Here is a 13,130-nt window from a genome sequence, read left to right as displayed (position 1 = left end):
TTTACATTTCTGCCTCGTAAGGACCCCCCATTGAGTAAGCCAAAGGCAACGGTGGCAAGGAAAAACTCCCTAAGAGGAAGAAACCTTGGGAGGAACCAGACCCAAAGGGGGAGCCCATCCTCCAGGGGCCGGCAGATGAGTCAAACAAACAAGATGATATGACTAAGCTAATACAGACAAGATGAAATGACTAAGCTAATACAGGGGTTGAAATATATGTCTCAATGCAGCGGCCGACCGGTGCAGGCACGTGGTGCTTGATGCACGATGGCAGGATTAATAGACACACAGCCGCAGGATGGATGGCGAGGCATCGTGTTGAGCCAAGGGCAGGCAGGTTGGAGGGTAGTTGCCGGAGGTACACACGCACATGTAGGGTAAACACATCCTTATGGGGACCGCTCATTCATTTCAATGGAAAAATGCTAACGCTAACTATGACAACCTTAACCCCTACCCTGCCCTAACCATAACCATAAGTAACCTAATAAAATACAAGAGTTTTTGCATTTTTAGTTTTTTTCATAGCAGTCACTGATTTTTATAAAATAGAGTTTTCTCTTATGGGGACCAGGAAACCGGTCCCCATAAGGGGAAAAAAAACTGATATTTATCACGTTATGGGGACATAATGTAGTTTTATACAATTATTTATTAATTATCTTATATACTTACTGGTCTCATGTTACTTCATCATTAATAAACATGATACATTGTTCATCCCAAGCAGTTATTATACATTACTATATTTGTTCATGATTTCTTCATAATTTATACTTTAGTAGTAACTAAGTTATTACTAAGAATTTGTGCCCCGTCAAGTAAAGTCTTACCGGGGTAACTGCATAAGATTTTGGTTGGATGGATGGATGGATGGATGGATGGGATTTTTGCAGTTCTAATTCTGCTGGTACAGAATTACTTTGTTTAGGCCTTGATTGTATTAATGTGCCTTTAAATTGTGTGCAGCCCCAGTCCTTTAAAAAGACATACAAATACAAATATCTGGAAATTAAAATTCTGCCCTTATTGACAAAGGCTACCCAGTTGTACCCTAGTTCCTAACCAGAGGTGATACTTGCCGCAGGCTATGAATCCACATACTGGTAAGTTACATGCACACGTTCTCCATGAAACTGGTGGAAGCATCAGACGAAGCAACGCTCAGAGATCTATAAGCATAATAAATAATTTATTATAGCAATTAAGAATGTTGCACAGCACTTGCAGCAAAAATGGAAATCATGGTCTCCTTTTCCGTATTTCTGCAGCTTCTGCGGTTTGTAGCTCTTTGGGGTCCTTTGGGTCTTTTCCCTCTTCCTTGTGGAGAAGAAGGATGGCCACCTTTTATACCACAACAATGAGATGACATAACTGTTATTGCTTTTATTACTCTTCTTTTGTATTTCTGAAGATAGCTATAGAATTCTGAATTCTATAGATTGATACACAAATTCAGTCCACTCTCAAATTATGCATAATTGATCAGTAGTTGGTAGTCTCAGGAGCTCAGTGTAAAACATGCAACTGCTGAAGATAGAACGCAAGATCAAAGGACTGAGTAAAGTCCCTAGGCAGTCCCTTAATCCTCAAGGGACACATCGCAAACAAGAGGAAAATAAAAAAAAAGAAGAGAACTGGCAATTCTGACTGCAGCAATGCTCTTCTGAAGCTTGATGAATGTCTATTGTGTTTCATGTTCTGTCATGGCATCTCTGGAGATTTCTGTGTTAATATTTAACTGAGCTGCTACTTGTGATGTACATCAGACCACAGCCTTTCTGATGCTAACCAGGTTCATTTAAACAACCATGCTGGGAAATCCCGGCGTCTTCTCCAGCTTCCATGTCATGACCACACCTCCAGCATCCTGAAATCCCAAAGAAAGAAACATAGTTTACAGCAATGGTTGCATGACACATTAACATGCATTACCACTGGTCCAGGTTCGCCCCTGCCTCATTTCCTCCTTCGGGTATCTTCCAGCAGCACAGCAATCCTGCATTGGATATGCCATTGTTAAAAATGGATTGATGGAAAATAAATGGGAGACTATAAATGTGATGCTCAAATAACAGTGGATTTGGACCTATTCATTTATCAATGTGGACTGACCTATAAAATATGAACAATAAATGTATATTGTGAAATATGAATAATAAATGTATATGGTACGGTTTACTCCCAAAGAGGGATAGTCCTTGTCATGCAGGATTGATTTTTTTATACATGATGGAGGATAGTATGGATTGATTGATTCGTACCCACATGGTGGTCTCTGTCACTTACTGGCCCATTAAACTTGCTCCTTTGTGGGTTAAGCCAGGGTGGTTTAGTGGGCAGCATTGTAGTTTCACACTTCCTGCATTGCTGGATTGATTCCCGCCCTGGGTATGGCTGTATGAGCTGTGTGAGTTTCCTTGTGTAAGTTTGTGCCTTGTAATGGAATGGCATCACATCCAGATTGTTTCCAGGGTCAGTGTGACCCTACGTTGAATAAGTGGTCATGGGACAGACACGCCTCCGTGCCAGTCTAAGGTCACCTGAAGCAATAACTTCAACTGAGCCACAGACATTCTTACTTCAATGCCATGTAACATGGATGTTCCCTAGACTGACATATTTGTGTACACACACACACACACACAGTCATGTAATCATATCTTTTTGGGGACCGCTCATTCATTTCTATGGGAAAAATGCTAACGCTAACTATGACAACCTTAACCCCTACCCTGCCCTAACCATAACCATAAGTAACCTAACAAAATACAAGTGTTTTAGCATCTTTAGTTTTTTCATTGCAGTCACAGATTTATTTATAAAATAGAATTTTCCCATATGGGGACCAGGAAACTGATTCCCTTAAGGCAGGGGCCTCAAACTGCAGTCCTGGGGGGCCGGAGCCCTGTGTATCTTAGTTCTTTCCCTGTTCCACCACAAATGATTCAGCTCAAGAGCTGTGTGGTAATTAGCACAAGGAGTTGAATCAGGTGTGTTAAATGAGGGTGAATCAAAAACTGGGTAGGGCTCCGGCCCCCCCAGGACTGGAGTTTGAGACCCCTGCCATAAGGTAAAAAAAAAGAAAACGAGTATTCATCACGTTGTGGGGATGTTTGGTCCCCACAAGGTAAGGTATACCTGGACTACAAACACAGAAACTAAATAAACCAATTTAAGATACCCGAGTCATAAGATGTTCCATTAATTCTGTTGTTACTAAGATACATACTGTACTGTAATTATTTGTCTTTTTCATACAAGAATCCCCTTGTACTTCCAATCTCCCATAGTTCTACTCCACTAATAATAATAATAATAATAATAATAATAATAATAATAATAATAATCAGATCAGCAGTAGTTTCATGTCACTTAGCTGGAATGTGATGCATTATGTGTCCCTGGGGGCCTCGTATGCAGGTACAGTATGTAGCAGGACGGGTGCCACTAGAAATTTTGGGTCCCATCAAAGCATACCCTATTGGGCCCCACCCTTGCCCAATCGAATTATGTCCCAAATTTTTTCCCATTTACTCGGTATCCCTGGAATCATCCTAACTCCCCCCCCCCCCCCCCCCCCCCGTGTATGAGTCTGTCTGATGTCTGAAATACCATTCTATGAGTGTGTCCCATGTCATTTGCAATGCAATGTGATACAAAACAAACTGCCAAATTCTTTCCTAAACGTACTTTCCAATTAAATTACATTCATGATTAATTTAGTAAACCAGAAAATATGCCAGCAGCCTCGACTGGTGTTTCATGACAGACCATTGGACGAGTGACAGTGTGCTGGGATTTAACAGAACATGAGAGATAAGTTTAGAGAGAAAAACGATTGGGTCAAATACTGAAATTAATCATCAGCATTGTTCATCAGCACCTAGTGATCAGAGTAACACATACAGGAGTTACCCAGACTGCTTTGCAGCAACCTCTTATTTAACATTTGACATAGTTTGTAGTTACAATGCAGGAGAAATATTGTCCAGAATTTCAGATTCACTTGCTGAAAAGTGAAGCTTTCAAAATTCACATGTAATGTTTAGTTACACATCTGAGACCACTAATCCCAGTGTCACTGACATAAGGTTCACGATATTCATGATAAAACCATGAACAAAGCCCAAAAGTTTGATTTGAAGAAATATCCATAGTCCATAGATTTCTCAAAAAAAGTCAGCTAGTAATTAAAAAAGTTTAGTTTAGGCTTATGTAGGAAATTACGTAGGTGATTTGTTTTAGAAAGTAAAATCAGTGGATTGAGGGCTTTGTGATTCTTACTACAAATTAGAAAAAAACTATGCATAATAATGTGTAAATTAATCCATAAAATACATATCAAATGATTTGCTACACATTTATAAATGTTTGGTCATGGAATAAAATAAATAATGTGCTTTTCTTCTGGCCATAGGTGTAAATTAGCAGGAGAACATTTTAAACTGGATTTCAGAAAGCACTTCTTTACACAGCATGTTGTTAGAGTATGAAACAGTCTTCCGGTTAGTGTAGTGCAAGCTAAAACTTTGGGTTCCTTTAAATCAGAGCTAGATAAGATTTCAACAACTTAAAGCTATTAGTTAAGTTCTCCCCAAACGAGCTTGATGGGCCGTATGGCCTCCTCCTTTGTAAATTTCTTATGTTCTTAGTATTAGTAAATCCTAAGATGCAAATGTAAAAATTATTTTCACTTTGGTCCTACAATCTTTTATGAAGTATTTTTAAATATACCGATTACAGCAATTCAGAACCTCAGTTACCAGCTGCAACTTTACAATTTTAAGCTTTACTTCTTATAATGTGTTAGACTCGGTCAGTCGCTTTTGAAAATAAATTGTCAATCAAATGGAAACTTAAAAATCTATCTATAGCATTTGCACTGAATGTTTCATTTACTGCTGGTGGTTTAACATTTTATAACAGAAAATACAAATCTTCTGGTCAATGTTATTGATATTTGCAATGACCAAGTAAGACAAGCACAAAGTCATGATATCCTCCTTGTTCCTCATTGGTTCATGATATCCTCCTTGCTCCTCATTGGTTCATGATATCCTCCATGCTCCTCATTGGTTCATGATATCTCCCATGCTCCTCATTGGTCTGTGGGCCTGGAACTGAACTGGTCTGCATGGTGTATGAGAAAGAGGTGAAAGTCTGGTGTAATATTTGATTTATAAACATCTTCAAGTCTCAGATTAAATTTGATAAGACATGTTAAAAATCACTTAATACATTATTCATATGTCAAAATTGAATCTATGATGGATTTTAAAGTGCTTATAAATAAATCCATTACTGTCTAGTTTCAGCAACTGTTCGCCTGAAACAATAATTGTCAAGACTTAGTTAAATGGCAGAGAATTCTGTTGGAGTCTGGGCTGTTCCATTATAAATGGTAGTTTCAGCTACTAATACCCAATACATATTGCCTTTAACTTGAATCCTCTGGGTCTGATTTCAACTTGGAAACTGAAGAGGAACACACCCACTTCTTGTAGTCAAAAATACCACTAATAATGGCATCCATAGTCATAATATATTTGTGTTATGCAGTATGTCCTTTTGAAATGCCATTGTTTATATACAAAATAATAGTTGCACTACTTCTTGAGTGTTCAAGAGTATATAAGTGGTTGCAGAGGCTTTTAATGGCACAGAAAGTGTTAGTTAAACTTTTTTTAACTTTCACAATTATATATTTTTAAATAACTGAATATTATCTGGTTACTGAGAACACTTTTAAAGTTGAATGAATCAGTAAAATCATGGCATCAGGGTGCATATTGTGCCAAAAATGTAGCAATTTACGATTCCTGTGATTAACGTGTTGTATACTCAGTATATATCAAAATCGGACTGTCAGACCTTAAACTGAATGACTTGATCTGTGAAGAAAAAAATTATTTCAAAAGTGAATTATATAACTTTTAAATTGTTCATAAGATAAGCTATTGAGATGAAAAAATTAAATGTCACTGCATGGCAGATGGAGACACCCACATAAAAAATATAATCTTTGTTGGACTTCTAGATATCTAACTTTAATCATCCTGATAACTGTAAAAGAATCCTTTGATTTGGTACGTATAAAGGAAAGTACCTGGAATGTCATTCAACAATGACTAAAACGAAGTGCAAAGCGGTTATGGAAAATAAGTGAATGGATAGATGGATGGATAATGGAAAGGACTTTTGTTTTTCACCTACTATATGTAGTAGAAACCTAAAGTGGAAACTGGGTCAGATAAAGAGTGTATTTGCTGAACCATACAGTTTACGGGCAGTTCATTATATGCAGCTGAACCATACAGTTTACAGGCAGTTCATTATATGCAGCTGAACCATACAGTTTACAGGCAGTTCATTATATGCAGCTGAACCATACAGTTTACGGGCAGTTCCCTTGCAAGACCATTAAATCTAATATGTTTTGTATCATGTATATCATTTCACTCATATCATGGTGTCTCCAATAAAATGGGCAAAATGGCAAAGACCCTAATGTTTTGTTGTAGAATGAGAGAAATAGAAATTGCACAGTTGTACCAGTTAATTACAGAAGCATTTTCCTTTTATGTGTCCCTCTCATAGCTTCTTGACTCCTTGCAGTATGACTTTTGAAACTTCTTTCTGTGGACCACTGCTCATTATTATTTTACAACTGACCCAAATAAGGCAAGTTCTGCTATTTTCACAAGTCCAACATGGAATGATGAATAATGTAAAAGAAACATTTCCATGCATCCATCCATTCTTAATAGCATCTTAACCAATAGGAGTAAGGCCTGGATGAGATTCCACTGCAGAATCCATTTAAAATTCATATTCAGTTTACTTGCAATACTTTAGTCAAAGTCATACAAAATCAGTTTTAGGTCACAAGATTGCACAGCACAGATTCTCGTGGTGTAACGGAAATCCATCCATATACCCGCCTTGTGGCTGCATATCTTCGTCATGGTTGTGGAAGCAAAGGGATGGACATAGAGAGCAGTGGCAAACCAAACATTCAGGGAATGACTGAAGTTGGAAAAAAGGAAAAAAGTAAGAAAAGCAGATTAGAAACGATCTATTAGGGAGTAAACAAGTTCTCCCATATTAAAGAATATTACATTAAATTAATTTTCTTCATATTTTCTTCTGAGTGTTTTTACAGAGGCTTATCTGGACCTCAAGGGAGCCACGAGATCAGCTATTATAGCATTAATGGAAACTGGAGAATGACTGCTGTATTTAGCTGAAGGCCATGGCTTATTGAATCATACACACGTGTGTACAGTATAAGTGTATATAACCGGGTCATGTTTGGAAATCCATCAGTAGTTGCATAGGTGAGCAACAGCCTTAGTGGTTGCTGTCTCCTGTAAGAGCCCAAAAACTAAAGTAATGCCGTTTGGTAATAGGGAACCATAAACCGCAGTGCACCCTGGGTATATTGAGACCGATGATGAGACTGTAGGAGAGATGGGGCAGTTGTCTTACCAAATCAGTTTAATCTCCTTCTGCGAGTTCAGGCCTGGTGCAGAGGCTGCGTGCCAGTGTCCTAACAATATAGGCCTGGTGCAGAGGCTGCGTGCCAGTGTCCTAACAATATAGGCCTGGTGCAGAGACTGCGTGCCAGTGTCCCAACAATATAGGCCTGGTGCAGAGGCTGCGTGCCAGTGTCCCAACAATATAGGCCTGATGCAGAGGCTGCGTGCCAGTGTCCCAACAATATAGGCCTGATGCAGAGGCTGCGTGCCAGTGTCCTAACAATATAGGCCTGGTGCAGAGGCTGCGTGCCAGTGTCCTAACAATATAGGCCTGGTGCAGAGGCTGCGTGCCAGTGTCCTAACAATATAGGCCTGGTGCAGAGGCTGCGTGCCAGTGTCCCAACAATATAGGCCTGATGCAGAGGCTGCATGCCAGTGTCCTAACAAATGTATTTTGAGGTATCACCACTACTGTTTTCATTAGTTTTACAGTTTTGGTAAAACTGTATTTATGGGGAATAATGAGTGAGTAATGGTGGGACAGTAGAAAGGAGCTGGAAAGGTTGAGGAAGGTCCCACAGTGCGAGGAGATTTCCTACTTATGCAAACTTACTCCCAGCACAGAGTTGGACTGTCTGGCTTGAGCCAGACCCTGAGGATTATTCTGGCTCTCTGGCCACGTTCACAGGGCAGACTGTCACATAGGCCACAGCCATGGGGCTCTTGGATGGAACAGAGTAATGTAGCAGTCAGCAGTCAGATTGCTCTTCTCAGTGCCGCACTGGGTGACTTTGAGATGCTTATTCAGTAACGCTTTACATTAACTGAACCTTAATGATACATTCATTTTGCACTCATAGAACATTTAAATGCAGCCTGTAAGTACACCTTAACATCCTAAAATACCTTGACAGCTTTAATGTACATTAATAACAAACATAATATGATTATACAATTGCAGTGTTAGGGTTAGGGTATAGTTCTATGAGTATATAGGATATATAGGTTTATTGTATAAGATTTATTATTAATGTACATTAAAGCTGTTAAGGGATGTCAGGATGTTGAGGTATACTTACATGCTGCTTATGAAGGTTCCATGAATGCATTATGAAGGTGCACTGAATATTGTACACATACGTTATAAAGGTACAGTATTATGAAAGTACAGTTAATGTAAAGCATAACAATATTCATAATCATTCTCAGATGTTTAATGGGACTTAAACCTCTTGTAAATGGGTATTAAATTTAGGACTCCCCATAAATGGCATTAAGATTTTAATCAAAATTTAGGTTTTGTGCTTCTTTTCTTCTTTCAGTATCACCCCCTTTGATTTATCATAATAACTCAATATTTATAGATGGATGAAAACAGAAGGACGAATTTCCCCCTGGGATCAATGAAGTATATCTTACCTTATCTTAAGAAATACATAAAATTCAAGGTTATGGCTGCTCCAGAGAAATGTGCAATATTAACTAAGAAGTTGCAACAGAAGTATGGAGAGCAGGTGGTGTCTGGTTTATGGATACAGACATGCAACCTTGACATCCAAAGGCTGGCATTGCAGGAGCAGCCTTGCTGTAGTAAAAATGGAGTAAAAAAAGTTGTTTAAAAAGACAGTTTAAGACAGGGCCACCAATCCATTCAGTCATTCATCTTCCATAGTCATGGTGAGCTTGGAGTCTGTCCCAGGAAACGCAGGGCAGAAGGCAGGGGACATCCTGGACGGGATGCCAGTTCATCGCAGGGCACACACTCACGCCCGGTGTCACTGACACGACGGGCGAGTTAGGGACACCGATTCACATCCACCATTTATGTTTGGAGTGAGAGAGGAAGTTAGAGCTTCTTGAGGACACCCATAAAATCACATGAGGGAAACACATAAACCTCAGCCAACCGGTGAAAGGCAAACGCAAACCTCAGCCAACCGGTGAAAGGCAAACGTAAACCTCAGCCAACCGGTGAAAGGCAAACGCAAATAAGCTTTGACAGCAAATGGTCATCAGAAAGAACAGTTTAGTGTGAATGGAATTACTCTCCTTCTTTAACTCTCTGCATTAACTCCACAGAGGGGTTATCTAAGTGATAACTGCTCAACCACATGGATAGTTTTTCATTCCTTTTAATCCCATTATGTAGTTCCTTCAATAGTTTACTGTTTTTCTGCATGGTTTAAATAATGTTATCAGGAAGGATTGCCTTTTGACCTGGACTTTACACAACATACATTACATCACAGGTACAGATCTAGAATATGCAAGTATATCACAGCTACCCCCCAACATGGAGGGTAATCATTTGCATGCATGTTCAAGCTGCCTCACCAGATCCCATGTGGAACCTGCTTGCATTATTCCAGTCTCTGCTTGAACTGGCCAGGAGTGATGTTCCTGTTGCTATTTCAGTCCTCACTCCCTTGAAAAAGGCATTAAACTGATGAACTGTACAACAGCCTATATTTTTTTCTTTTATAAATATCTGTTCCAACCCATTGACAGCTGCTCTCCTGTCGCCCACACTAAAGCTGTCCTTGGGGCTCCCAGAAGCCTTGGACGCGGCTCCCAGCCCAACAGCGGGGGGAATGTTTCAAGGCCTATGGGCTGTGCCCTTGGGGGGGGATCCATCTCATACCATCTGTGACCTGCTCCCTGGGCCAGTCTGCTTGTGCCAGCCACTTCTCGGGGAGCAATCGCCCCTCTGTGGGGGCTTGTTCTGGCCACACTGGGACTGTACGGTCTGGAGGACAGTTCTCTGCCCCATCAGCCATTCTCTTTCTCCTCAGTCTATACTTTCTGCCTCATCTGAAGGAGAATTAAAACAGTAATCCTCGCATGCCATGCTCATTCTTCTCTGATCCATCCTAGTTCCCTTTAACCCCTATTTTCTATTCATTTCATATGCAGCATGAGTCAGAACTGACAAGTTTGTTTAATTAATTCAATCAGTTTGTATGACTGTAATGCGGCATCAGCAATTAAGCAATGGCCTGACTTTTCTGCACAAAACAAAGCTCACTGACCAACTGTGGTGTCTTTATCACTGCTAACCTGCTCAGACCACATCATTTTACAAAGCCTGTGGATTTCTGGAAGCTGATAGATTATTCTATAAATTTATATCTCAGTTCTGTAAAATCACCAACCCAGTAATATCCTCATTTTATATACAGCTGCAGCCAAATTTATTGACCCTAGCAAGTTTTTGACTAAATAAAAATGCTGAACTCATTTTTCTCTCCTCTGCTGTTTTAGCCATGATTCAAGCCAATAAAAGTGTGAAGTTTTTTTCTTCAACTTATTTTAGAAAATATTGAAAAACTGCTGTGACACCAGTAAGTTTGGCTACAACTGTGTGTGATGCGTATCTCCTGGGACGGACTCATTGTTTGAAGTATGCATCTCATGTTGGGCGTTAAGAGGTCATTCATGCTGATAGAATTTAATATTTATTAATATTCAGGGACAACAGATCCCAGGACAGGCTCTCAGCTTGCTAACAGGCCAACAGGAGTGAATAAATCTTCTGTAAAACAAACAGCCCATGAGCCAAAAAAAATCTGCTTGCTTCTCTTCTCTAATAGCGACAATGACCAGGTTTATACGGGAGAAACTCAGCTCTGACGGCACTAGCATGTGTGTGTCAGTGTATCCGAGTACCTTTGCCTTTAATAAATGACGGTCAACTGTTTCAGCTCGCAGGGGCAATGGCTGCATCTCGTTTGTAGTTGCGGCGGGGGACATGATGCCCTAATAGGGGCCTTCTGCTTTCATCTGAGGCATCGCAGCATGAATCCGGAGATATTAACATTTCTAAATGGGGCACTTAAACACAATCATCAAGCACTTCTGTAGTCCCTTTCATTTTTCTGCTATGAAAAAAGTCTGCTTGAAAACACGTGTAATTAAAGTCTGTGTTTTCCATCGTGAGTCTTATCCCACATGAGCTGAGAAATAATATAGTCTTTATAATTACAGTTTGGTTATCATGTGTGAGGGCTGGGAAACACTTTCGCTGAAGTCGGCCCGCTATGATAATTGTCTGTCAGATGCTGCTGATCATACAGCAAGCAAGGACAGCAAGTACAATAGCAGAGAGGTACTGTAGACAAAATGAAAGAGGTGCCTTTGTTATAACAGCACACATTCTTTTCAGGGTCAGGAAAGAGAAACTTACTGGGGTCTGTTAAAAGAAATAAGACAAACTGAAATATTTTGAGATTCAATATTTACCCACTCCCTAAAAATAAATTCATATTTATGCAATTAAAAAACAGACCTATGCTTACCACCATATAAGATAAAAGTCAGTAATTTGGTTTTGGAAAAATTAACATATGAGTTGATTCATGTGTTTATTACTCATTAAATATGGACATCAAGCTAAGGCTCAGAAACAGTTTTTTGAAGAATGCTGACCCTTCGAAAAAATTATTATTAATAATTTAAAATGGGGTTTGACCAGTTTGTTCCATATGCTTTTCGATATCATAGTGTTGTTACAAACTGGAAAATCTAAGCTTAATTTTCAGGGTGGGACTGGCTGCTTCTCTCTGCTGGGTGTCTTCCCTGTCCACCGAGCACCACACTTCCATGGGACATTGTTTTATGGGCTAAATCTGGTCGGCGCATTATACCCTTTATTTAGACCAAAAATAGACGTTGAAACTTGGGCTGGGTTTGGTCCGTCTGGTTCACATTTAGCCCAAGACGGACATCTTTTTTGGACCACATATAGCCCTAATACAGCCATGAAAATATATTGCATCAATTGGGGAATTATCACGATGAGTATTGTGTTGTGTACACTTCACTCAAATTCTGTACGTTATTAAATACAATCAATTTTATATTAAAGAGCTACTGTATGTCACAAGGTACAGTGTGCAACGTCACTCCAGGAACTAGTGGCCATCTGCATGTTTTATGGGCTTATCTTGGGGAATCGTTCATTTTTTTGTAATTCCTTACTTTTCCAGTGAGCTCCAGTGGCGCAATCGGTTAGCGTGTGGTACTTATACAGCAGTGCAAGCAGAGCAATGCCGAGGTTGTGAGTTCGAGCCTCACCTGGAGCAGTGTCTTTTTCTCCTGGGTTTGACGTTAAACTGCATCCGGTCCATGCCAGTGGTCCTCCAACTTGCAGGGAAGCAATTTTTCGTGGCTGGTGGCAGGATTGGCACTCCAACCACCGTAAAACAACTCACAACTGCTCGATTAATAACAAGCTAGATACTCTTCTGCTCTCCGCAGGAGTAGCTCAGCTGCAGCCACCCACAGGAAGGCTGCACGCATCATGAAGGGGATGGGGGAAAGTTTTCGGGAGTCCTATCCCTGGACGAGTCAAAACTGTCAGAGAGCTAATAGGCTGAGGCCTGTCGGGGATCGGGGCTGGTGTGGTGCTGAGGCCTGTCGGGGATCGGGGCTGGTGTGGTGCTGAGGCCTGTCGGGGATCGGGGATGGTGTGGTGCTGAGGCCTGTCGGGGATCGGGGCTGGTGTGGTGCTGAGGCCTGTCGGGGATCGGGGCTGGTGTGGTGCTGAGGCCTGTCGGGGATCGGGGCTGGTGTGGTGCTGAGGCCTGTCGGGGATCGGGGCTGGTGTGGTGCTGAGGCCTGTCGGGGATCGGGGCTGGTGTGGTGCTGAGG

At 40.6% G+C, this 13,130-nt stretch overlaps 1 non-coding gene across 1 annotated transcript; it reads left to right on the top strand.

The window, feature by feature from the left end:
* Positions 1-12,469: 12,469 nt before the first annotated feature.
* Positions 12,470-12,562, top strand: trnai-uau (transfer RNA isoleucine (anticodon UAU)). Its single transcript is given in 2 exon segments — positions 12,470-12,507; positions 12,527-12,562. It is a non-coding gene; the product is annotated as a tRNA-Ile (tRNA).
* The last annotated feature ends 568 nt before the right edge of the window (positions 12,563-13,130 follow it).

This window comes from Paramormyrops kingsleyae, chromosome 16 (assembly GCF_048594095.1).
Source record: "Paramormyrops kingsleyae isolate MSU_618 chromosome 16, PKINGS_0.4, whole genome shotgun sequence".
Classification (NCBI taxonomy): domain Eukaryota; kingdom Metazoa; phylum Chordata; class Actinopteri; order Osteoglossiformes; family Mormyridae; genus Paramormyrops; species Paramormyrops kingsleyae.
Note: the sequence above shows the minus strand (reverse complement) of the source record. Positions and strands in the feature narration are given on the sequence as shown.